Source organism: Phaseolus vulgaris, chromosome 6, assembly GCF_051622355.1.
Source record: "Phaseolus vulgaris cultivar YP4 chromosome 6, ASM5162235v1, whole genome shotgun sequence".
Classification (NCBI taxonomy): Eukaryota; Viridiplantae; Streptophyta; class Magnoliopsida; order Fabales; family Fabaceae; genus Phaseolus; species Phaseolus vulgaris.
The window spans coordinates 10158112-10180656 of record NC_143503.1 but is presented as its reverse complement, the minus strand read 5'-3'; the positions used below and the strand labels follow the sequence as shown (position 1 = coordinate 10180656).

Here is a 22545-nt window from a genome sequence, read left to right as displayed (position 1 = left end):
AAAATGAAAGTTGTTCGACATGACGTAACGAATCTAGTTGCCAATTCCCGAAGGGCCCCGAACGCGATAACTCACTGAACTCGTGGTTCGATTGTTTAGGCCAGGAAGAAAAACAATAAATACAAAAAGAAGTGCAACACGAGGACTTCCCAGGAGGTCACCCATCCTAGTACTACTCTCGCCCAAGCACGCTTAGCTGCGGAGTTCTGATGGGATCCGGTGCATTAGTGCTGGTATGATCGCACCTGTCAAGTGTAGCAAGATCAATGCGTATATGGATTTGCAATTGGGCTTCAGTTTCAAAATGGTTGGACCCCGAACGCGATAACTCGCTACAGAACACTATTTCAGGATCGTTTTTCTAGGTACTTTAATTTTTTTATTTAGAGGGTCAGCAAGAAAAAAAAAAAAAAAAAAATAGCACGAAAAAGGTGAACTCGTGGTCATAACTTTTGATAGATTTTGGCATGGCAGTAATATTGAAAAATTCATTAAAAATAGGTAAAAAAATGATTTTTCATCCAAATTTTTTTCTGGTAACTCTATTGGGGGTATATTTGGCGGAGGAGTCCTCACAGGTTGGAAAACAACGAGAGATTTTGAGTTGCTGAGAATTTTTTGTGGAAAACTTCAAACGGCCATAACTTTTGATCGGGAAGTCGGATGGAGACGCGTAAAAAATGAAAGTTGTTCGACATGACGTAACGAATCTAGTTGCCAATTCCCGAAGGGCCCCGAACGCGATAACTCACTGAACTCGTGGTTCGATTGTTTAGGCCAGGAAGAAAAACAATAAATACAAAAAGAAGTGCAACACGAGGACTTCCCAGGAGGTCACCCATCCTAGTACTACTCTCGCCCAAGCACGCTTAGCTGCGGAGTTCTGATGGGATCCGGTGCATTAGTGCTGGTATGATCGCACCTGTCAAGTGTAGCAAGATCAATGCGTATATGGATTTGCAATTGGGCTTCAGTTTCAAAATGGTTGGACCCCGAACGCGATAACTCGCTACAGAACACTATTTCAGGATCGTTTTTCTAGGTACTTTAATTTTTTTATTTAGAGGGTCAGCAAGAAAAAAAAAAAAAAAAAAATAGCACGAAAAAGGTGAACTCGTGGTCATAACTTTTGATAGATTTTGGCATGGCAGTAATATTGAAAAATTCATTAAAAATAGGTAAAAAAATGATTTTTCATCCAAATTTTTTTCTGGTAACTCTATTGGGGGTATATTTGGCGGAGGAGTCCTCACAGGTTGGAAAACAACGAGAGATTTTGAGTTGCTGAGAATTTTTTGTGGAAAACTTCAAACGGCCATAACTTTTGATCGGGAAGTCGGATGGAGACGCGTAAAAAATGAAAGTTGTTCGACATGACGTAACGAATCTAGTTGCCAATTCCCGAAGGGCCCCGAACGCGATAACTCACTGAACTCGTGGTTCGATTGTTTAGGCCAGGAAGAAAAACAATAAATACAAAAAGAAGTGCAACACGAGGACTTCCCAGGAGGTCACCCATCCTAGTACTACTCTCGCCCAAGCACGCTTAGCTGCGGAGTTCTGATGGGATCCGGTGCATTAGTGCTGGTATGATCGCACCTGTCAAGTGTAGCAAGATCAATGCGTATATGGATTTGCAATTGGGCTTCAGTTTCAAAATGGTTGGACCCCGAACGCGATAACTCGCTACAGAACACTATTTCAGGATCGTTTTTCTAGGTACTTTAATTTTTTTATTTAGAGGGTCAGCAAGAAAAAAAAAAAAAAAAAAATAGCACGAAAAAGGTGAACTCGTGGTCATAACTTTTGATAGATTTTGGCATGGCAGTAATATTGAAAAATTCATTAAAAATAGGTAAAAAAATGATTTTTCATCCAAATTTTTTTCTGGTAACTCTATTGGGGGTATATTTGGCGGAGGAGTCCTCACAGGTTGGAAAACAACGAGAGATTTTGAGTTGCTGAGAATTTTTTGTGGAAAACTTCAAACGGCCATAACTTTTGATCGGGAAGTCGGATGGAGACGCGTAAAAAATGAAAGTTGTTCGACATGACGTAACGAATCTAGTTGCCAATTCCCGAAGGGCCCCGAACGCGATAACTCACTGAACTCGTGGTTCGATTGTTTAGGCCAGGAAGAAAAACAATAAATACAAAAAGAAGTGCAACACGAGGACTTCCCAGGAGGTCACCCATCCTAGTACTACTCTCGCCCAAGCACGCTTAGCTGCGGAGTTCTGATGGGATCCGGGTGCATTAGTGCTGGTATGATCGCACCTGTCAAGTGTAGCAAGATCAATGCGTATATGGATTTGCAATTGGGCTTCAGTTTCAAAATGGTTGGACCCCGAACGCGATAACTCGCTACAGAACACTATTTCAGGATCGTTTTTCTAGGTACTTTAATTTTTTTATTTAGAGGGTCAGCAAGAAAAAAAAAAAAAAAAAAATAGCACGAAAAAGGTGAACTCGTGGTCATAACTTTTGATAGATTTTGGCATGGCAGTAATATTGAAAAATTCATTAAAAATAGGTAAAAAAATGATTTTTCATCCAAATTTTTTTCTGGTAACTCTATTGGGGGTATATTTGGCGGAGGAGTCCTCACAGGTTGGAAAACAACGAGAGATTTTGAGTTGCTGAGAATTTTTTGTGGAAAACTTCAAACGGCCATAACTTTTGATCGGGAAGTCGGATGGAGACCGCGTAAAAAATGAAAGTTGTTCGACATGACGTAACGAATCTAGTTGCCAATTCCCGAAGGGCCCCGAACGCGATAACTCACTGAACTCGTGGTTCGATTGTTTAGGCCAGGAAGAAAAACAATAAATACAAAAAGAAGTGCAACACGAGGACTTCCCAGTGAGGTCACCCATCCTAGTACTACTCTCGCCCAAGCACGCTTAGCTGCGGAGTTCTGATGGGATCCGGTGCATTAGTGCTGGTATGATCGCACCTGTCAAGTGTAGCAAGATCAATGCGTATATGGATTTGCAATTGGGCTTCAGTTTCAAAATGGTTGGACCCCGAACGCGATAACTCGCTACAGAACACTATTTCAGGATCGTTTTTCTAGGTACTTTAATTTTTTTATTTAGAGGGTCAGCAAGAAAAAAAAAAAAAAAAAAATAGCACGAAAAAGGTGAACTCGTGGTCATAACTTTTGATAGATTTTGGCATGGCAGTAATATTGAAAAATTCATTAAAAATAGGTAAAAAAATGATTTTTCATCCAAATTTTTTTCTGGTAACTCTATTGGGGTATATTTGGCGGAGGAGTCCTCACAGGTTGGAAAACAACGAGAGATTTTGAGTTGCTGAGAATTTTTTGTGGAAAACTTCAAACGGCCATAACTTTTGATCGGGAAGTCGGATGGAGACGCGTAAAAAATGAAAAGTTGTTCGACATGACGTAACGAATCTAGTTGCCAATTCCCGAAGGGCCCCGAACGCGATAACTCACTGAACTCGTGGTTCGATTGTTTAGGCCAGGAAGAAAAGACAATAAATACAAAAAGAAGTGCAACACGAGGACTTCCCAGGAGGTCACCCATCCTAGTACTACTCTCGCCCAAGCACGCTTAGCTGCGGAGTTCTGATGGGATCCGGTGCATTAGTGCTGGTATGATCGCACCTGTCAAGTGTAGCAAGATCAATGCGTATATGGATTTGCAATTGGGCTTCAGTTTCAAAATGGTTGGACCCCGAACGCGATAACTCGCTACAGAACACTATTTCAGGATCGTTTTTCTAGGTACTTTAATTTTTTTATTTAGAGGGTCAGCAAGAAAAAAAAAAAAAAAAAATAGCACGAAAAAGGTGAACTCGTGGTCATAACTTTTGATAGATTTTGGCATGGCAGGTAATATTGAAAAATTCATTAAAAATAGGTAAAAAAATGATTTTTCATCCAAATTTTTTTCTGGTAACTCTATTGGGGGTATATTTGGCGGAGGAGTCCTCACAGGTTGGAAAACAACGAGAGATTTTGAGTTGCTGAGAATTTTTTGTGGAAAACTTCAAACGGCCATAACTTTTGATCGGGAAGTCGGATGGAGACGCGTAAAAAATGAAAGTTGTTCGACATGACGTAACGAATCTAGTTTGCCAATTCCCGAAGGGCCCCGAACGCGATAACTCACTGAACTCGTGGTTCGATTGTTTAGGCCAGGAAGAAAAACAATAAATACAAAAAGAAGTGCAACACGAGGACTTCCCAGGAGGTCACCCATCCTAGTACTACTCTCGCCCAAGCACGCTTAGCTGCGGAGTTCTGATGGGATCCGGTGCATTAGTGCTGGTATGATCGCACCTGTCAAGTGTAGCAAGATCAATGCGTATATGGATTTGCAATTGGGCTTCAGTTTCAAAATGGTTGGACCCCGAACGCGATAACTCGCTACAGAACACTATTTCAGGATCGTTTTTCTAGGTACTTTAATTTTTTTATTTAGAGGGTCAGCAAGAAAAAAAAAAAAAAAAAAAATAGCACGAAAAAGGTGAACTCGTGGTCATAACTTTTGATAGATTTTGGCATGGCAGTAATATTGAAAAATTCATTAAAAATAGGTAAAAAAATGATTTTTCATCCAAATTTTTTTCTGGTAACTCTATTGGGGGTATATTTGGCGGAGGAGTCCTCACAGGTTGGAAAACAACGAGAGATTTTGAGTTGCTGAGAATTTTTTGTGGAAAACTTCAAACGGCCATAACTTTTGATCGGGAAGTCGGATGGAGACGCGTAAAAAATGAAAGTTGTTCGACATGACGTAACGAATCTAGTTGCCAATTCCCGAAGGGCCCCGAACGCGATAACTCACTGAACTCGTGGTTCGATTGTTTAGGCCAGGAAGAAAAACAATAAATACAAAAAGAAGTGCAACACGAGGACTTCCCAGGAGGTCACCCATCCTAGTACTACTCTCGCCCAAGCACGCTTAGCTGCGGAGTTCTGATGGGATCCGGTGCATTAGTGCTGGTATGATCGCACCTGTCAAGTGTAGCAAGATCAATGCGTATATGGATTTGCAATTGGGCTTCAGTTTCAAAATGGTTGGACCCCGAACGCGATAACTCGCTACAGAACACTATTTCAGGATCGTTTTTCTAGGTACTTTAATTTTTTTATTTAGAGGGTCAGCAAGAAAAAAAAAAAAAAAAAATAGCACGAAAAAGGTGAACTCGTGGTCATAACTTTTGATAGATTTTGGCATGGCAGTAATATTGAAAAATTCATTAAAAATAGGTAAAAAAATGATTTTTCATCCAAATTTTTTTCTGGTAACTCTATTGGGGGTATATTTGGCGGAGGAGTCCTCACAGGTTGGAAAACAACGAGAGATTTTGAGTTGCTGAGAATTTTTTGTGGAAAACTTCAAACGGCCATAACTTTTGATCGGGAAGTCGGATGGAGACGCGTAAAAAATGAAAGTTGTTCGACATGACGTAACGAATCTAGTTGCCAATTCCCGAAGGGCCCCGAACGCGATAACTCACTGAACTCGTGGTTCGATTGTTTAGGCCAGGAAGAAAAACAATAAATACAAAAAGAAGTGCAACACGAGGACTTCCCAGGAGGTCACCCATCCTAGTACTACTCTCGCCCAAGCACGCTTAGCTGCGGAGTTCTGATGGGATCCGGTGCATTAGTGCTGGTATGATCGCACCTGTCAAGTGTAGCAAGATCAATGCGTATATGGATTTGCAATTGGGCTTCAGTTTCAAAATGGTTGGACCCCGAACGCGATAACTCGCTACAGAACACTATTTCAGGATCGTTTTTCTAGGTACTTTAATTTTTTTATTTAGAGGGTCAGCAAGAAAAAAAAAAAAAAAAAAATAGCACGAAAAAGGTGAACTCGTGGTCATAACTTTTGATAGATTTTGGCATGGCAGTAATATTGAAAAATTCATTAAAAATAGGTAAAAAAATGATTTTTCATCCAAATTTTTTTCTGGTAACTCTATTGGGGGTATATTTGGCGGAGGAGTCCTCACAGGTTGGAAAACAACGAGAGATTTTGAGTTGCTGAGAATTTTTTGTGGAAAACTTCAAACGGCCATAACTTTTGATCGGGAAGTCGGATGGAGACGCGTAAAAAATGAAAGTTGTTCGACATGACGTAACGAATCTAGTTGCCAATTCCCGAAGGGCCCCGAACGCGATAACTCACTGAACTCGTGGTTCGATTGTTTAGGCCAGGAAGAAAAACAATAAATACAAAAAGAAGTGCAACACGAGGACTTCCCAGGAGGTCACCCATCCTAGTACTACTCTCGCCCAAGCACGCTTAGCTGCGGAGTTCTGATGGGATCCGGTGCATTAGTGCTGGTATGATCGCACCTGTCAAGTGTAGCAAGATCAATGCGTATATGGATTTGCAATTGGGCTTCAGTTTCAAAATGGTTGGACCCCGAACGCGATAACTCGCTACAGAACACTATTTCAGGATCGTTTTTCTAGGTACTTTAATTTTTTTATTTAGAGGGTCAGCAAGAAAAAAAAAAAAAAAAAATAGCACGAAAAAGGTGAACTCGTGGTCATAACTTTTGATAGATTTTGGCATGGCAGTAATATTGAAAAATTCATTAAAAATAGGTAAAAAAATGATTTTTCATCCAAATTTTTTTCTGGTAACTCTATTGGGGGTATATTTGGCGGAGGAGTCCTCACAGGTTGGAAAACAACGAGAGATTTTGAGTTGCTGAGAATTTTTTGTGGAAAACTTCAAACGGCCATAACTTTTGATCGGGAAGTCGGATGGAGACGCGTAAAAAATGAAAGTTGTTCGACATGACGTAACGAATCTAGTTGCCAATTCCCGAAGGGCCCCGAACGCGATAACTCACTGAACTCGTGGTTCGATTGTTTAGGCCAGGAAGAAAAACAATAAATACAAAAAGAAGTGCAACACGAGGACTTCCCAAGTCGGATGGAGACCGCGTCCCAGGAGGTCACCCATCCTAGTACTACTCTCGCCCAAGCACGCTTAGCTGCGGAGTTCTGATGGGATCCGGTGCATTAGTGCTGGTATGATCGCACCTGTCAAGTGTAGCAAGATCAATGCGTATATGGATTTGCAATTGGGCTTCAGTTTCAAAATGGTTGGACCCCGAACGCGATAACTCGCTACAGAACACTATTTCAGGATCGTTTTTCTAGGTACTTTAATTTTTTTATTTAGAGGGTCAGCAAGAAAAAAAAAAAAAAAAAATAGCACGAAAAAGGTGAACTCGTGGTCATAACTTTTGATAGATTTTGGCATGGCAGTAATATTGAAAAATTCATTAAAAATAGGTAAAAAAATGATTTTTCATCCAAATTTTTTTCTGGTAACTCTATTGGGGGTATATTTGGCGGAGGAGTCCTCACAGGTTGGAAAACAACGAGAGATTTTGAGTTGCTGAGAATTTTTTGTGGAAAACTTCAAACGGCCATAACTTTTGATCGGGAAGTCGGATGGAGACGCGTAAAAAATGAAAGTTGTTCGACATGACGTAACGAATCTAGTTGCCAATTCCCGAAGGGCCCCGAACGCGATAACTCACTGAACTCGTGGTTCGATTGTTTAGGCCAGGAAGAAAAACAATAAATACAAAAAGAAGTGCAACACGAGGACTTCCCAGGAGGTCACCCATCCTAGTACTACTCTCGCCCAAGCACGCTTAGCTGCGGAGTTCTGATGGGATCCGGTGCATTAGTGCTGGTATGATCGCACCTGTCAAGTGTAGCAAGATCAATGCGTATATGGATTTGCAATTGGGCTTCAGTTTCAAAATGGTTGGACCCCGAACGCGATAACTCGCTACAGAACACTATTTCAGGATCGTTTTTCTAGGTACTTTAATTTTTTTATTTAGAGGGTCAGCAAGAAAAAAAAAAAAAAAAAATAGCACGAAAAAGGTGAACTCGTGGTCATAACTTTTGATAGATTTTGGCATGGCAGTAATATTGAAAAATTCATTAAAAATAGGTAAAAAAATGATTTTTCATCCAAATTTTTTTCTGGTAACTCTATTGGGGGTATATTTGGCGGAGGAGTCCTCACAGGTTGGAAAACAACGAGAGATTTTGAGTTGCTGAGAATTTTTTGTGGAAAACTTCAAACGGCCATAACTTTTGATCGGGAAGTCGGATGGAGACGCGTAAAAAATGAAAGTTGTTCGACATGACGTAACGAATCTAGTTGCCAATTCCCGAAGGGCCCCGAACGCGATAACTCACTGAACTCGTGGTTCGATTGTTTAGGCCAGGAAGAAAAACAATAAATACAAAAAGAAGTGCAACACGAGGACTTCCCAGGAGGTCACCCATCCTAGTACTACTCTCGCCCAAGCACGCTTAGCTGCGGAGTTCTGATGGGATCCGGTGCATTAGTGCTGGTATGATCGCACCTGTCAAGTGTAGCAAGATCAATGCGTATATGGATTTGCAATTGGGCTTCAGTTTCAAAATGGTTGGACCCCGAACGCGATAACTCGCTACAGAACACTATTTCAGGATCGTTTTTCTAGGTACTTTAATTTTTTTATTTAGAGGGTCAGCAAGAAAAAAAAAAAAAAAAAAATAGCACGAAAAAGGTGAACTCGTGGTCATAACTTTTGATAGATTTTGGCATGGCAGTAATATTGAAAAATTCATTAAAAATAGGTAAAAAAATGATTTTTCATCCAAATTTTTTTCTGGTAACTCTATTGGGGGTATATTTGGCGGAGGAGTCCTCACAGGTTGGAAAACAACGAGAGATTTTGAGTTGCTGAGAATTTTTTGTGGAAAACTTCAAACGGCCATAACTTTTGATCGGGAAGTCGGATGGAGACGCGTAAAAAATGAAAGTTGTTCGACATGACGTAACGAATCTAGTTGCCAATTCCCGAAGGGCCCCGAACGCGATAACTCACTGAACTCGTGGTTCGATTGTTTAGGCCAGGAAGAAAAACAATAAATACAAAAAGAAGTGCAACACGAGGACTTCCCAGGAGGTCACCCATCCTAGTACTACTCTCGCCCAAGCACGCTTAGCTGCGGAGTTCTGATGGGATCCGGTGCATTAGTGCTGGTATGATCGCACCTGTCAAGTGTAGCAAGATCAATGCGTATATGGATTTGCAATTGGGCTTCAGTTTCAAAATGGTTGGACCCCGAACGCGATAACTCGCTACAGAACACTATTTCAGGATCGTTTTTCTAGGTACTTTAATTTTTTTATTTAGAGGGTCAGCAAGAAAAAAAAAAAAAAAAAATAGCACGAAAAAGGTGAACTCGTGGTCATAACTTTTGATAGATTTTGGCATGGCAGTAATATTGAAAAATTCATTAAAAATAGGTAAAAAAATGATTTTTCATCCAAATTTTTTTCTGGTAACTCTATTGGGGGTATATTTGGCGGAGGAGTCCTCACAGGTTGGAAAACAACGAGAGATTTTGAGTTGCTGAGAATTTTTTGTGGAAAACTTCAAACGGCCATAACTTTTGATCGGGAAGTCGGATGGAGACGCGTAAAAAATGAAAGTTGTTCGACATGACGTAACGAATCTAGTTGCCAATTCCCGAAGGGCCCCGAACGCGATAACTCACTGAACTCGTGGTTCGATTGTTTAGGCCAGGAAGAAAAACAATAAATACAAAAAGAAGTGCAACACGAGGACTTCCCAGGAGGTCACCCATCCTAGTACTACTCTCGCCCAAGCACGCTTAGCTGCGGAGTTCTGATGGGATCCGGTGCATTAGTGCTGGTATGATCGCACCTGTCAAGTGTAGCAAGATCAATGCGTATATGGATTTGCAATTGGGCTTCAGTTTCAAAATGGTTGGACCCCGAACGCGATAACTCGCTACAGAACACTATTTCAGGATCGTTTTTCTAGGTACTTTAATTTTTTTATTTAGAGGGTCAGCAAGAAAAAAAAAAAAAAAAAAATAGCACGAAAAAGGTGAACTCGTGGTCATAACTTTTGATAGATTTTGGCATGGCAGTAATATTGAAAAATTCATTAAAAATAGGTAAAAAAATGATTTTTCATCCAAATTTTTTTCTGGTAACTCTATTGGGGGTATATTTGGCGGAGGAGTCCTCACAGGTTGGAAAACAACGAGAGATTTTGAGTTGCTGAGAATTTTTTGTGGAAAACTTCAAACGGCCATAACTTTTGATCGGGAAGTCGGATGGAGACGCGTAAAAAATGAAAGTTGTTCGACATGACGTAACGAATCTAGTTGCCAATTCCCGAAGGGCCCCGAACGCGATAACTCACTGAACTCGTGGTTCGATTGTTTAGGCCAGGAAGAAAAACAATAAATACAAAAAGAAGTGCAACACGAGGACTTCCCAGGAGGTCACCCATCCTAGTACTACTCTCGCCCAAGCACGCTTAGCTGCGGAGTTCTGATGGGATCCGGTGCATTAGTGCTGGTATGATCGCACCTGTCAAGTGTAGCAAGATCAATGCGTATATGGATTTGCAATTGGGCTTCAGTTTCAAAATGGTTGGACCCCGAACGCGATAACTCGCTACAGAACACTATTTCAGGATCGTTTTTCTAGGTACTTTAATTTTTTTATTTAGAGGGTCAGCAAGAAAAAAAAAAAAAAAAAAATAGCACGAAAAAGGTGAACTCGTGGTCATAACTTTTGATAGATTTTGGCATGGCAGTAATATTGAAAAATTCATTAAAAATAGGTAAAAAAATGATTTTTCATCCAAATTTTTTTCTGGTAACTCTATTGGGGGTATATTTGGCGGAGGAGTCCTCACAGGTTGGAAAACAACGAGAGATTTTGAGTTGCTGAGAATTTTTTGTGGAAAACTTCAAACGGCCATAACTTTTGATCGGGAAGTCGGATGGAGACGCGTAAAAAATGAAAGTTGTTCGACATGACGTAACGAATCTAGTTGCCAATTCCCGAAGGGCCCCGAACGCGATAACTCACTGAACTCGTGGTTCGATTGTTTAGGCCAGGAAGAAAAACAATAAATACAAAAAGAAGTGCAACACGAGGACTTCCCAGGAGGTCACCCATCCTAGTACTACTCTCGCCCAAGCACGCTTAGCTGCGGAGTTCTGATGGGATCCGGTGCATTAGTGCTGGTATGATCGCACCTGTCAAGTGTAGCAAGATCAATGCGTATATGGATTTGCAATTGGGCTTCAGTTTCAAAATGGTTGGACCCCGAACGCGATAACTCGCTACAGAACACTATTTCAGGATCGTTTTTCTAGGTACTTTAATTTTTTTATTTAGAGGGTCAGCAAGAAAAAAAAAAAAAAAAAAATAGCACGAAAAAGGTGAACTCGTGGTCATAACTTTTGATAGATTTTGGCATGGCAGTAATATTGAAAAATTCATTAAAAATAGGTAAAAAAATGATTTTTCATCCAAATTTTTTTCTGGTAACTCTATTGGGGGTATATTTGGCGGAGGAGTCCTCACAGGTTGGAAAACAACGAGAGATTTTGAGTTGCTGAGAATTTTTTGTGGAAAACTTCAAACGGCCATAACTTTTGATCGGGAAGTCGGATGGAGACGCGTAAAAAATGAAAGTTGTTCGACATGACGTAACGAATCTAGTTGCCAATTCCCGAAGGGCCCCGAACGCGATAACTCACTGAACTCGTGGTTCGATTGTTTAGGCCAGGAAGAAAAACAATAAATACAAAAAGAAGTGCAACACGAGGACTTCCCAGGAGGTCACCCATCCTAGTACTACTCTCGCCCAAGCACGCTTAGCTGCGGAGTTCTGATGGGATCCGGTGCATTAGTGCTGGTATGATCGCACCTGTCAAGTGTAGCAAGATCAATGCGTATATGGATTTGCAATTGGGCTTCAGTTTCAAAATGGTTGGACCCCGAACGCGATAACTCGCTACAGAACACTATTTCAGGATCGTTTTTCTAGGTACTTTAATTTTTTTATTTAGAGGGTCAGCAAGAAAAAAAAAAAAAAAAAAATAGCACGAAAAAGGTGAACTCGTGGTCATAACTTTTGATAGATTTTGGCATGGCAGTAATATTGAAAAATTCATTAAAAATAGGTAAAAAAATGATTTTTCATCCAAATTTTTTTCTGGTAACTCTATTGGGGGTATATTTGGCGGAGGAGTCCTCACAGGTTGGAAAACAACGAGAGATTTTGAGTTGCTGAGAATTTTTTGTGGAAAACTTCAAACGGCCATAACTTTTGATCGGGAAGTCGGATGGAGACGCGTAAAAAATGAAAGTTGTTCGACATGACGTAACGAATCTAGTTGCCAATTCCCGAAGGGCCCCGAACGCGATAACTCACTGAACTCGTGGTTCGATTGTTTAGGCCAGGAAGAAAAACAATAAATACAAAAAGAAGTGCAACACGAGGACTTCCCAGGAGGTCACCCATCCTAGTACTACTCTCGCCCAAGCACGCTTAGCTGCGGAGTTCTGATGGGATCCGGTGCATTAGTGCTGGTATGATCGCACCTGTCAAGTGTAGCAAGATCAATGCGTATATGGATTTGCAATTGGGCTTCAGTTTCAAAATGGTTGGACCCCGAACGCGATAACTCGCTACAGAACACTATTTCAGGATCGTTTTTCTAGGTACTTTAATTTTTTTATTTAGAGGGTCAGCAAGAAAAAAAAAAAAAAAAAAATAGCACGAAAAAGGTGAACTCGTGGTCATAACTTTTGATAGATTTTGGCATGGCAGTAATATTGAAAAATTCATTAAAAATAGGTAAAAAAATGATTTTTCATCCAAATTTTTTTCTGGTAACTCTATTGGGGGTATATTTGGCGGAGGAGTCCTCACAGGTTGGAAAACAACGAGAGATTTTGAGTTGCTGAGAATTTTTTGTGGAAAACTTCAAACGGCCATAACTTTTGATCGGGAAGTCGGATGGAGACGCGTAAAAAATGAAAGTTGTTCGACATGACGTAACGAATCTAGTTGCCAATTCCCGAAGGGCCCCGAACGCGATAACTCACTGAACTCGTGGTTCGATTGTTTAGGCCAGGAAGAAAAACAATAAATACAAAAAGAAGTGCAACACGAGGACTTCCCAGGAGGTCACCCATCCTAGTACTACTCTCGCCCAAGCACGCTTAGCTGCGGAGTTCTGATGGGATCCGGTGCATTAGTGCTGGTATGATCGCACCTGTCAAGTGTAGCAAGATCAATGCGTATATGGATTTGCAATTGGGCTTCAGTTTCAAAATGGTTGGACCCCGAACGCGATAACTCGCTACAGAACACTATTTCAGGATCGTTTTTCTAGGTACTTTAATTTTTTTATTTAGAGGGTCAGCAAGAAAAAAAAAAAAAAAAAAATAGCACGAAAAAGGTGAACTCGTGGTCATAACTTTTGATAGATTTTGGCATGGCAGTAATATTGAAAAATTCATTAAAAATAGGTAAAAAAATGATTTTTCATCCAAATTTTTTTCTGGTAACTCTATTGGGGGTATATTTGGCGGAGGAGTCCTCACAGGTTGGAAAACAACGAGAGATTTTGAGTTGCTGAGAATTTTTTGTGGAAAACTTCAAACGGCCATAACTTTTGATCGGGAAGTCGGATGGAGACGCGTAAAAAATGAAAGTTGTTCGACATGACGTAACGAATCTAGTTGCCAATTCCCGAAGGGCCCCGAACGCGATAACTCACTGAACTCGTGGTTCGATTGTTTAGGCCAGGAAGAAAAACAATAAATACAAAAAGAAGTGCAACACGAGGACTTCCCAGGAGGTCACCCATCCTAGTACTACTCTCGCCCAAGCACGCTTAGCTGCGGAGTTCTGATGGGATCCGGTGCATTAGTGCTGGTATGATCGCACCTGTCAAGTGTAGCAAGATCAATGCGTATATGGATTTGCAATTGGGCTTCAGTTTCAAAATGGTTGGACCCCGAACGCGATAACTCGCTACAGAACACTATTTCAGGATCGTTTTTCTAGGTACTTTAATTTTTTTATTTAGAGGGTCAGCAAGAAAAAAAAAAAAAAAAAAATAGCACGAAAAAGGTGAACTCGTGGTCATAACTTTTGATAGATTTTGGCATGGCAGTAATATTGAAAAATTCATTAAAAATAGGTAAAAAAATGATTTTTCATCCAAATTTTTTTCTGGTAACTCTATTGGGGGTATATTTGGCGGAGGAGTCCTCACAGGTTGGAAAACAACGAGAGATTTTGAGTTGCTGAGAATTTTTTGTGGAAAACTTCAAACGGCCATAACTTTTGATCGGGAAGTCGGATGGAGACGCGTAAAAAATGAAAGTTGTTCGACATGACGTAACGAATCTAGTTGCCAATTCCCGAAGGGCCCCGAACGCGATAACTCACTGAACTCGTGGTTCGATTGTTTAGGCCAGGAAGAAAAACAATAAATACAAAAAGAAGTGCAACACGAGGACTTCCCAGGAGGTCACCCATCCTAGTACTACTCTCGCCCAAGCACGCTTAGCTGCGGAGTTCTGATGGGATCCGGTGCATTAGTGCTGGTATGATCGCACCTGTCAAGTGTAGCAAGATCAATGCGTATATGGATTTGCAATTGGGCTTCAGTTTCAAAATGGTTGGACCCCGAACGCGATAACTCGCTACAGAACACTATTTCAGGATCGTTTTTCTAGGTACTTTAATTTTTTTATTTAGAGGGTCAGCAAGAAAAAAAAAAAAAAAAAAATAGCACGAAAAAGGTGAACTCGTGGTCATAACTTTTGATAGATTTTGGCATGGCAGTAATATTGAAAAATTCATTAAAAATAGGTAAAAAAATGATTTTTCATCCAAATTTTTTTCTGGTAACTCTATTGGGGGTATATTTGGCGGAGGAGTCCTCACAGGTTGGAAAACAACGAGAGATTTTGAGTTGCTGAGAATTTTTTGTGGAAAACTTCAAACGGCCATAACTTTTGATCGGGAAGTCGGATGGAGACGCGTAAAAAATGAAAGTTGTTCGACATGACGTAACGAATCTAGTTGCCAATTCCCGAAGGGCCCCGAACGCGATAACTCACTGAACTCGTGGTTCGATTGTTTAGGCCAGGAAGAAAAACAATAAATACAAAAAGAAGTGCAACACGAGGACTTCCCAGGAGGTCACCCATCCTAGTACTACTCTCGCCCAAGCACGCTTAGCTGCGGAGTTCTGATGGGATCCGGTGCATTAGTGCTGGTATGATCGCACCTGTCAAGTGTAGCAAGATCAATGCGTATATGGATTTGCAATTGGGCTTCAGTTTCAAAATGGTTGGACCCCGAACGCGATAACTCGCTACAGAACACTATTTCAGGATCGTTTTTCTAGGTACTTTAATTTTTTTATTTAGAGGGTCAGCAAGAAAAAAAAAAAAAAAAAAATAGCACGAAAAAGGTGAACTCGTGGTCATAACTTTTGATAGATTTTGGCATGGCAGTAATATTGAAAAATTCATTAAAAATAGGTAAAAAAATGATTTTTCATCCAAATTTTTTTCTGGTAACTCTATTGGGGGTATATTTGGCGGAGGAGTCCTCACAGGTTGGAAAACAACGAGAGATTTTGAGTTGCTGAGAATTTTTTGTGGAAAACTTCAAACGGCCATAACTTTTGATCGGGAAGTCGGATGGAGACGCGTAAAAAATGAAAGTTGTTCGACATGACGTAACGAATCTAGTTGCCAATTCCCGAAGGGCCCCGAACGCGATAACTCACTGAACTCGTGGTTCGATTGTTTAGGCCAGGAAGAAAAACAATAAATACAAAAAGAAGTGCAACACGAGGACTTCCCAGGAGGTCACCCATCCTAGTACTACTCTCGCCCAAGCACGCTTAGCTGCGGAGTTCTGATGGGATCCGGTGCATTAGTGCTGGTATGATCGCACCTGTCAAGTGTAGCAAGATCAATGCGTATATGGATTTGCAATTGGGCTTCAGTTTCAAAATGGTTGGACCCCGAACGCGATAACTCGCTACAGAACACTATTTCAGGATCGTTTTTCTAGGTACTTTAATTTTTTTATTTAGAGGGTCAGCAAGAAAAAAAAAAAAAAAAAAATAGCACGAAAAAGGTGAACTCGTGGTCATAACTTTTGATAGATTTTGGCATGGCAGTAATATTGAAAAATTCATTAAAAATAGGTAAAAAAATGATTTTTCATCCAAATTTTTTTCTGGTAACTCTATTGGGGGTATATTTGGCGGAGGAGTCCTCACAGGTTGGAAAACAACGAGAGATTTTGAGTTGCTGAGAATTTTTTGTGGAAAACTTCAAACGGCCATAACTTTTGATCGGGAAGTCGGATGGAGACGCGTAAAAAATGAAAGTTGTTCGACATGACGTAACGAATCTAGTTGCCAATTCCCGAAGGGCCCCGAACGCGATAACTCACTGAACTCGTGGTTCGATTGTTTAGGCCAGGAAGAAAAACAATAAATACAAAAAGAAGTGCAACACGAGGACTTCCCAGGAGGTCACCCATCCTAGTACTACTCTCGCCCAAGCACGCTTAGCTGCGGAGTTCTGATGGGATCCGGTGCATTAGTGCTGGTATGATCGCACCTGTCAAGTGTAGCAAGATCAATGCGTATATGGATTTGCAATTGGGCTTCAGTTTCAAAATGGTTGGACCCCGAACGCGATAACTCGCTACAGAACACTATTTCAGGATCGTTTTTCTAGGTACTTTAATTTTTTTATTTAGAGGGTCAGCAAGAAAAAAAAAAAAAAAAAAATAGCACGAAAAAGGTGAACTCGTGGTCATAACTTTTGATAGATTTTGGCATGGCAGTAATATTGAAAAATTCATTAAAAATAGGTAAAAAAATGATTTTTCATCCAAATTTTTTTCTGGTAACTCTATTGGGGGTATATTTGGCGGAGGAGTCCTCACAGGTTGGAAAACAACGAGAGATTTTGAGTTGCTGAGAATTTTTTGTGGAAAACTTCAAACGGCCATAACTTTTGATCGGGAAGTCGGATGGAGACGCGTAAAAAATGAAAGTTGTTCGACATGACGTAACGAATCTAGTTGCCAATTCCCGAAGGGCCCCGAACGCGATAACTCACTGAACTCGTGGTTCGATTGTTTAGGCCAGGAAGAAAAACAATAAATACAAAAAGAAGTGCAACACGAGGACTTCCCAGGAGGTCACCCATCCTAGTACTACTCTCGCCCAAGCACGCTTAGCTGCGGAGTTCTGATGGGATCCGGTGCATTAGTGCTGGTATGATCGCACCTGTCAAGTGTAGCAAGATCAATGCGTATATGGATTTGCAATTGGGCTTCAGTTTCAAAATGGTTGGACCCCGAACGCGATAACTCGCTACAGAACACTATTTCAGGATCGTTTTTCTAGGTACTTTAATTTTTTTATTTAGAGGGTCAGCAAGAAAAAAAAAAAAAAAAAAATAGCACGAAAAAGGTGAACTCGTGGTCATAACTTTTGATAGATTTTGGCATGGCAGTAATATTGAAAAATTCATTAAAAATAGGTAAAAAAATGATTTTTCATCCAAATTTTTTTCTGGTAACTCTATTGGGGGTATATTTGGCGGAGGAGTCCTCACAGGTTGGAAAACAACGAGAGATTTTGAGTTGCTGAGAATTTTTTGTGGAAAACTTCAAACGGCCATAACTTTTGATCGGGAAGTCGGATGGAGACGCGTAAAAAATGAAAGTTGTTCGACATGACGTAACGAATCTAGTTGCCAATTCCCGAAGGGGATTGGCCCTACCAAAATTTCAAAAATCCATCGTTTACTATTTCTTTTTTATTTTTTTGTGTTTTTTTGGCATTTTTCAGGGTCTTCTGGGTCTCACTTCTCGTACTTATACTTGTCAGAAAATTCTGAAATTTTGCATGATGTTTTCTAATATAAATTACAGATTTATGAAACCATTACGGTGTTATTTCATTCACAAATTTTTTACATATCCACTTTTTGACCATTTCTAGTATCACTGTAGTCTCATGTGGTGAGATGTATATAATGGGTTCGATGTTGTATGAAATCTGCTTCAATCTCTGTGTTGGTTAATAGCTGTCATACGGAGGATTGAGGCAGGGCGATCTTTAGCTCCATTCCTCTTTATTGTGGTAGCCGAAGGCCTTGTTCGGCTAGTAAGACAAGCTATATAGGCCAATTTGTTGTCTGCTGTAAAGGTTGGAAGGAATGAGGCCGAGTTATGTGTTTTGCAAAGTGTTCGAAAATCTTTTATAAACAATTCACCCCCTCTTGCTTAAGGCCATATATTCTAACAATTATATTCTAACAATTGGTATCAAGAGCTTGGTACTTGAAAAATACGCAAGTTTGATCCTAAAAATCTTTTTTCTATGGCTAAAAAACTACCTTTGGGGGAGGGTGCCTCAATTAATAAGCCACCTTTATTTTGTGGTTTGAATTACCAATTTTGGATGGTACGTATGAAGATCTTTGTTGAATCTCTTGATAAAGAAATATGGAATGCAATTGAAAATGACCCTTTTATTCCTAAGTTTGAAAAGGATGATGTTTGGAATACACCTTACTCATATTCTTAACAAGTAAAAATTCATGACCTATATAAAGAAACTTCAAGCAAGAATAAAGAGTCTGATCTGGTGTTGTTGATGGCTTATAACTATGGAGGAGTCTGTCCATGTGGTCTTTGATGAAATCATTCATAGTGATCAGGGTTCTACAAAGGTTTATGCAGAAGAAGATGAACAAAACATCACCTTGGAGAAGCTGGAATCCTGTCCAGAAAACAACTGATTGATTCTGTGAAACAACCGGTTGAAATTAGACAACAGGAAGAGCTGCCAAAGGAATGGAGAATTCAAAGAATTCGAAGGGATATTTTAGTGGAGAACATCATTGGTCAGATCCAAAAGGGTGTTTCTACACGTAGTACTGTATCTAACTACTGTGAGCATATGACTTTTGTCTCACAAGTTGAACCTAAGTCAAATGAAAAAGCTCTGAAAGACGATAAATGGGTTGCTGCCATGCATGACGAACTGCATCGATTCACAAGAAATGATGTCTGGTTTCTTTGTTCCAAGGTTTGACCAGATGAACATCATTGGATGCAAATGGGTTTTCAGAAACAAACTGGATGAATCTGGAGTAATTACAAGAGGCAAGGCTTGTGGCTAAAGGTTATAATCAAGAAGAAGACATAGATTATGGTGAAACCTTTGCTCCAGCTCCAGTTGCAAGATTAGAAGCTGTAAGGTTGCAACTGACCTTTGCTTGTATGAGTGGATTAAAATTGTTTCAAATGAATGTTAACAGTGCTTTCCTCAATGGAATCATCAATGATGAAGTCTATGTTGAACAACCAACGGGCTTTGAAGATCATCAACATCCTAACCATGTATACAAGTTGAAAAAGGACTTGTATGGGCTTAAGCAAGCTCCAAGGTAGTAGTATGAGAGGCTTAGTAACTTGTATATGTTCATCCTATGTAAAATAAGTTGTATATGTTCATCCTATGTAAAATAAGTTGTATATGTTCATCCTATGCTTTTGGCTTCATAAGACCAAATGAAATTCTAAACATGCTTGAGGTAATGCAAAGGTATGAATGTATTTCATTATGCATTTCCCATGACTTTGAAAGATGATTTGCTTTGAAAAATAAAATTTTCTTGTTGTCTCAGAAAAACAACCGATTGTTTTCACGAAACAACCGATTGTTTTACCTCTGGCACATTTGAATAAAGCTGTTATGATTTCTTATGCATGATTACAACTGTTTCTTTTCTTTCATAACCCATTATGATTCAAATATGCATTCTTTGTGCCTCTGAATTAGATCATAAAGAGATATATTCTTTGTTTTCCTTGAAATTCAAAGCTTTTTATGAATGACAATCACATTGGTGGTCATGGGGTTGATGAATATTTGTGAATGTATCTTTGGAATGTTTGGAAGGTTTGCTCTTAACAAAAGAAAGAATATTTCTACCAAATCCACCTCTTGAGCAATCATTTGACCAACTTGAATTGCTGGATGAAGAAAAAATAAGGGGAGAAACTGTGGTTTCCTTGCTGAAATTTTTGGGGTCTATGGTAATTTGATTTTGCTGTTGTCATAGCTCTGATACACCATAAATTTTGTTGCAATTATGATATGGTATCAAAGATTTGTTGCTGCAATGGTACTGCTACACACACTAGTTTTCTGGTTTATTATGTTGTTGCTATATGCTGGTTTTCAATGCTGGAGAACACTGATGCAAACAAATTATTTTGTTTTTATCCCTTCTTTCATTCTATTTGTGAAGAAAAATAGGGGGGAGAATGGTGTGGTTTTTGTGTTGTATTGCTGCTGCTACACTTTGGTGTTATCTAGTTTTATCATAGTTTAAATTTTGTTGTTGCCATGTTCTTATTCACCATAGTTTTGCTGCACACAAGTCTAATTTTGGTACTGGTTTTTATGGTTATTTGACTGTTTTTTTTGCTTAAAGGCTTATGCAAAAAACTGGTTTTGTGTGCCTTGGTATCCTGCTGGTATACTTGATTTGTATATGCACAAATTCGGTTTTGCAGGACTTTTCAAGTTCAAAAACAACAAAACAAACAAACCAGGGATTTGTCTTCATCAAATAGGGGAAGATTGTTGAACAAGATGCTTTGATGTCTCCAAATCCAAGAAGAAAGCTTGAAGACCTTGCTGGGTGTGTGTGTGTTGTCTAGTTGTTTGAAACTTGTTAATTCACTCCTTAAGATGATCCAAGTTCATTTGAATCTTTAACCTTTTGAAAAGATGAGTTTTCTAAAATGCTGTTGAAATTTCAAACATGTTGAAATTTTGAAAACAGGTTGTTTTACCTTAGTAGTTTTTGAAAATGTTTTGAAAAGCTTGACTTTGCTGTTAATTCAATTCAACCGATTGTTTCAACAAAACAATCGATTGTTTCAACAAAACAATCGATTGTTTTTCTGAAAACCTTAACACAATTTTGTTAAGTGGTTTTAATATGTTTTAAATGATTCTAACTACCTTGGCTCCTTTATTAAATGCTTTTGACCACTTGGTTGGTCTACATAAAGGTGGTTTTACGCTCCTAATCTTGGAGTAAGAAAAAGAGTTTATCAAAACAGTTTTTCCAAGATTTGAAAGAGCTTTGGATCATTCTTAAGTGTGTGGAATAGGATTGGGTTGTAATTCTGAACATTAAGCTTTGTAATATCCAGGTGTATTCTATTCCCTTCTTCCTTGATTACTGTATTTCTGTATTTGTGTTGCTAAAGAGTGTTGTGTGTTCTTAAGGTGTTCAAGATCAACATTCTTGGTGTGGTTTGCCAAAGGTAGTGTGTTTCTTGAGGGGTTCAAGGTCACTACTTTGGTGTGTGGTGTTTGTAATCTGGTTTTGATTTCATAATGGATTACCCAGTGGTTTCTGGGGACTGGATGTAGCTCTTGGTGTAAGAGTGAACCAGTATACATGATGTGATTCCACTAGCACAATTAGAATGATTCTTGACATTCTTAGGAATCATCTTGAGTTGGTTATGAGATAGGCACTTTATCATAGAATTGGATCAAGGTTCTATGAACAAGAACTCACCAAAACTAGTGCCAAAACACAAACTCATATGGAAGTTCCAATTATTGTCAAATTGAACCGATTAAAATGAATGGAATAGCAATTGCACCGAACAAATTGGCATAGAACTGAAAAGTACCGAACATAAAAGCTAGAAAATGCAAAAGAAGCAAGAATGAATTGGCAGAAATGCAAAACCGAAGCAAGAACGGCAAGAACAACAAAAGTACCAAACAGAAAATCAAAGGAAGCAAGCTAAGACATGAACAATTAAAGAGAAGGAAGGAAGGAGAATAGAAAGCTCATGAAGATGGAGGAATGGTTAGATGATCACGCCACTAGGAGGATGGAGACTCCAAGATAAGTGTGCAAGTCGCCACTTGAGGTAACCATTGAACCATCAAGATAAGACTAGTGAAGAAGGCACAAAGCTCTCCAATGCTCTCTCAAAAATTGAGTATAGTTTCTCTAATTAAAATTCAAATATAAAAAATACAAAGGCAGCACCTTAATTTATAGCCTAGAGGTGCTGAAAAATAGGTGGGAAATTTCAAATAAAACTCATTTGAAATTCCCACCAAAAACAAGTCACCTTAATTTATGACACCTCCTAAAAACTACACCTACACCACTCTCCTAAGTCACATGGACAATGTGACTTTATTTTACATTTTCACACTCCTTTATTTAATAACCACACCTCCTAAGAGTATTTCAAAGCTTGACCTTGCCCCTCATGGGATTGACTTGGGCTCTTTGGGCTTTGGCCTTCTTGGGATTGGGCTTGGGCCTCATCTTTATTTTATGTCTTCTTTTAATTTTGAGAAGACTAGAAGGAAGAACTTCAAATGTGAGGGTGGATGTCCTCTTCCTCCATTAATAAAAGCCTCCTTTATTTGATTCTCATCATACTCCTCGAGTTGGAGAGAATTCGTCCACGAATTCTGAATCCCTGCATATAACAAAGTCAATTTAGTTTTACAATTAAAAGTGGAATAAAAATGTAAACAATGGGATTTCAGAAAAGGAGGTTCTATAAATC

General features: G+C 39.4%; 25 non-coding genes and 1 pseudogene across 25 annotated transcripts; all 26 read right to left on the bottom strand.

Annotated features, from left to right (window-relative positions):
• Positions 1 to 128: 128 nt before the first annotated feature.
• On the bottom strand, positions 129 to 247 carry LOC150026336 (5S ribosomal RNA). Its single transcript, XR_016522469.1, has one exon. It is a non-coding gene; the product is annotated as a 5S ribosomal RNA (ribosomal RNA).
• Positions 248 to 805: 558 nt separating this feature from the next.
• LOC150026335 (5S ribosomal RNA) lies at positions 806 to 924 on the bottom strand. Its single transcript, XR_016522468.1, has one exon. It is a non-coding gene; the product is annotated as a 5S ribosomal RNA (ribosomal RNA).
• A 558-nt stretch (positions 925 to 1482) lies between these two features.
• LOC150026334 (5S ribosomal RNA) lies at positions 1483 to 1601 on the bottom strand. Its single transcript, XR_016522467.1, has one exon. It is a non-coding gene; the product is annotated as a 5S ribosomal RNA (ribosomal RNA).
• A 558-nt stretch (positions 1602 to 2159) lies between these two features.
• On the bottom strand, positions 2160 to 2279 carry LOC150026333 (5S ribosomal RNA). Its single transcript, XR_016522079.1, has one exon. It is a non-coding gene; the product is annotated as a 5S ribosomal RNA (ribosomal RNA).
• Positions 2280 to 2838: 559 nt separating this feature from the next.
• On the bottom strand, positions 2839 to 2958 carry LOC150026332 (5S ribosomal RNA). The gene has a single exon (XR_016522173.1). It is a non-coding gene; the product is annotated as a 5S ribosomal RNA (ribosomal RNA).
• A 559-nt stretch (positions 2959 to 3517) lies between these two features.
• Positions 3518 to 3636, bottom strand: LOC150026331 (5S ribosomal RNA). Its single transcript, XR_016522466.1, has one exon. It is a non-coding gene; the product is annotated as a 5S ribosomal RNA (ribosomal RNA).
• Positions 3637 to 4195: 559 nt separating this feature from the next.
• On the bottom strand, positions 4196 to 4314 carry LOC150026330 (5S ribosomal RNA). Its single transcript, XR_016522465.1, has one exon. It is a non-coding gene; the product is annotated as a 5S ribosomal RNA (ribosomal RNA).
• A 559-nt stretch (positions 4315 to 4873) lies between these two features.
• On the bottom strand, positions 4874 to 4992 carry LOC150026329 (5S ribosomal RNA). Its single transcript, XR_016522464.1, has one exon. It is a non-coding gene; the product is annotated as a 5S ribosomal RNA (ribosomal RNA).
• Positions 4993 to 5549: 557 nt separating this feature from the next.
• On the bottom strand, positions 5550 to 5668 carry LOC150026328 (5S ribosomal RNA). Its single transcript, XR_016522463.1, has one exon. It is a non-coding gene; the product is annotated as a 5S ribosomal RNA (ribosomal RNA).
• Positions 5669 to 6226: 558 nt separating this feature from the next.
• On the bottom strand, positions 6227 to 6345 carry LOC150026327 (5S ribosomal RNA). The gene has a single exon (XR_016522462.1). It is a non-coding gene; the product is annotated as a 5S ribosomal RNA (ribosomal RNA).
• A 579-nt stretch (positions 6346 to 6924) lies between these two features.
• On the bottom strand, positions 6925 to 7044 carry LOC150026326 (5S ribosomal RNA; annotated as a pseudogene).
• A 557-nt stretch (positions 7045 to 7601) lies between these two features.
• Positions 7602 to 7720, bottom strand: LOC150026325 (5S ribosomal RNA). The gene has a single exon (XR_016522461.1). It is a non-coding gene; the product is annotated as a 5S ribosomal RNA (ribosomal RNA).
• A 557-nt stretch (positions 7721 to 8277) lies between these two features.
• Positions 8278 to 8396, bottom strand: LOC150026324 (5S ribosomal RNA). Its single transcript, XR_016522460.1, has one exon. It is a non-coding gene; the product is annotated as a 5S ribosomal RNA (ribosomal RNA).
• A 558-nt stretch (positions 8397 to 8954) lies between these two features.
• Positions 8955 to 9073, bottom strand: LOC150026323 (5S ribosomal RNA). Its single transcript, XR_016522459.1, has one exon. It is a non-coding gene; the product is annotated as a 5S ribosomal RNA (ribosomal RNA).
• A 557-nt stretch (positions 9074 to 9630) lies between these two features.
• On the bottom strand, positions 9631 to 9749 carry LOC150026322 (5S ribosomal RNA). Its single transcript, XR_016522458.1, has one exon. It is a non-coding gene; the product is annotated as a 5S ribosomal RNA (ribosomal RNA).
• A 558-nt stretch (positions 9750 to 10307) lies between these two features.
• Positions 10308 to 10426, bottom strand: LOC150026321 (5S ribosomal RNA). The gene has a single exon (XR_016522457.1). It is a non-coding gene; the product is annotated as a 5S ribosomal RNA (ribosomal RNA).
• Positions 10427 to 10984: 558 nt separating this feature from the next.
• LOC150026320 (5S ribosomal RNA) lies at positions 10985 to 11103 on the bottom strand. Its single transcript, XR_016522456.1, has one exon. It is a non-coding gene; the product is annotated as a 5S ribosomal RNA (ribosomal RNA).
• Positions 11104 to 11661: 558 nt separating this feature from the next.
• LOC150026319 (5S ribosomal RNA) lies at positions 11662 to 11780 on the bottom strand. Its single transcript, XR_016522455.1, has one exon. It is a non-coding gene; the product is annotated as a 5S ribosomal RNA (ribosomal RNA).
• Positions 11781 to 12338: 558 nt separating this feature from the next.
• Positions 12339 to 12457, bottom strand: LOC150026318 (5S ribosomal RNA). The gene has a single exon (XR_016522454.1). It is a non-coding gene; the product is annotated as a 5S ribosomal RNA (ribosomal RNA).
• Positions 12458 to 13015: 558 nt separating this feature from the next.
• On the bottom strand, positions 13016 to 13134 carry LOC150026317 (5S ribosomal RNA). The gene has a single exon (XR_016522453.1). It is a non-coding gene; the product is annotated as a 5S ribosomal RNA (ribosomal RNA).
• Positions 13135 to 13692: 558 nt separating this feature from the next.
• On the bottom strand, positions 13693 to 13811 carry LOC150026316 (5S ribosomal RNA). The gene has a single exon (XR_016522452.1). It is a non-coding gene; the product is annotated as a 5S ribosomal RNA (ribosomal RNA).
• Positions 13812 to 14369: 558 nt separating this feature from the next.
• On the bottom strand, positions 14370 to 14488 carry LOC150026315 (5S ribosomal RNA). Its single transcript, XR_016522451.1, has one exon. It is a non-coding gene; the product is annotated as a 5S ribosomal RNA (ribosomal RNA).
• A 558-nt stretch (positions 14489 to 15046) lies between these two features.
• On the bottom strand, positions 15047 to 15165 carry LOC150026314 (5S ribosomal RNA). Its single transcript, XR_016522450.1, has one exon. It is a non-coding gene; the product is annotated as a 5S ribosomal RNA (ribosomal RNA).
• A 558-nt stretch (positions 15166 to 15723) lies between these two features.
• LOC150026313 (5S ribosomal RNA) lies at positions 15724 to 15842 on the bottom strand. Its single transcript, XR_016522449.1, has one exon. It is a non-coding gene; the product is annotated as a 5S ribosomal RNA (ribosomal RNA).
• A 558-nt stretch (positions 15843 to 16400) lies between these two features.
• Positions 16401 to 16519, bottom strand: LOC150026312 (5S ribosomal RNA). The gene has a single exon (XR_016522448.1). It is a non-coding gene; the product is annotated as a 5S ribosomal RNA (ribosomal RNA).
• Positions 16520 to 17077: 558 nt separating this feature from the next.
• LOC150026311 (5S ribosomal RNA) lies at positions 17078 to 17196 on the bottom strand. The gene has a single exon (XR_016522447.1). It is a non-coding gene; the product is annotated as a 5S ribosomal RNA (ribosomal RNA).
• Between the last annotated feature and the right edge of the window lie 5349 nt (positions 17197 to 22545).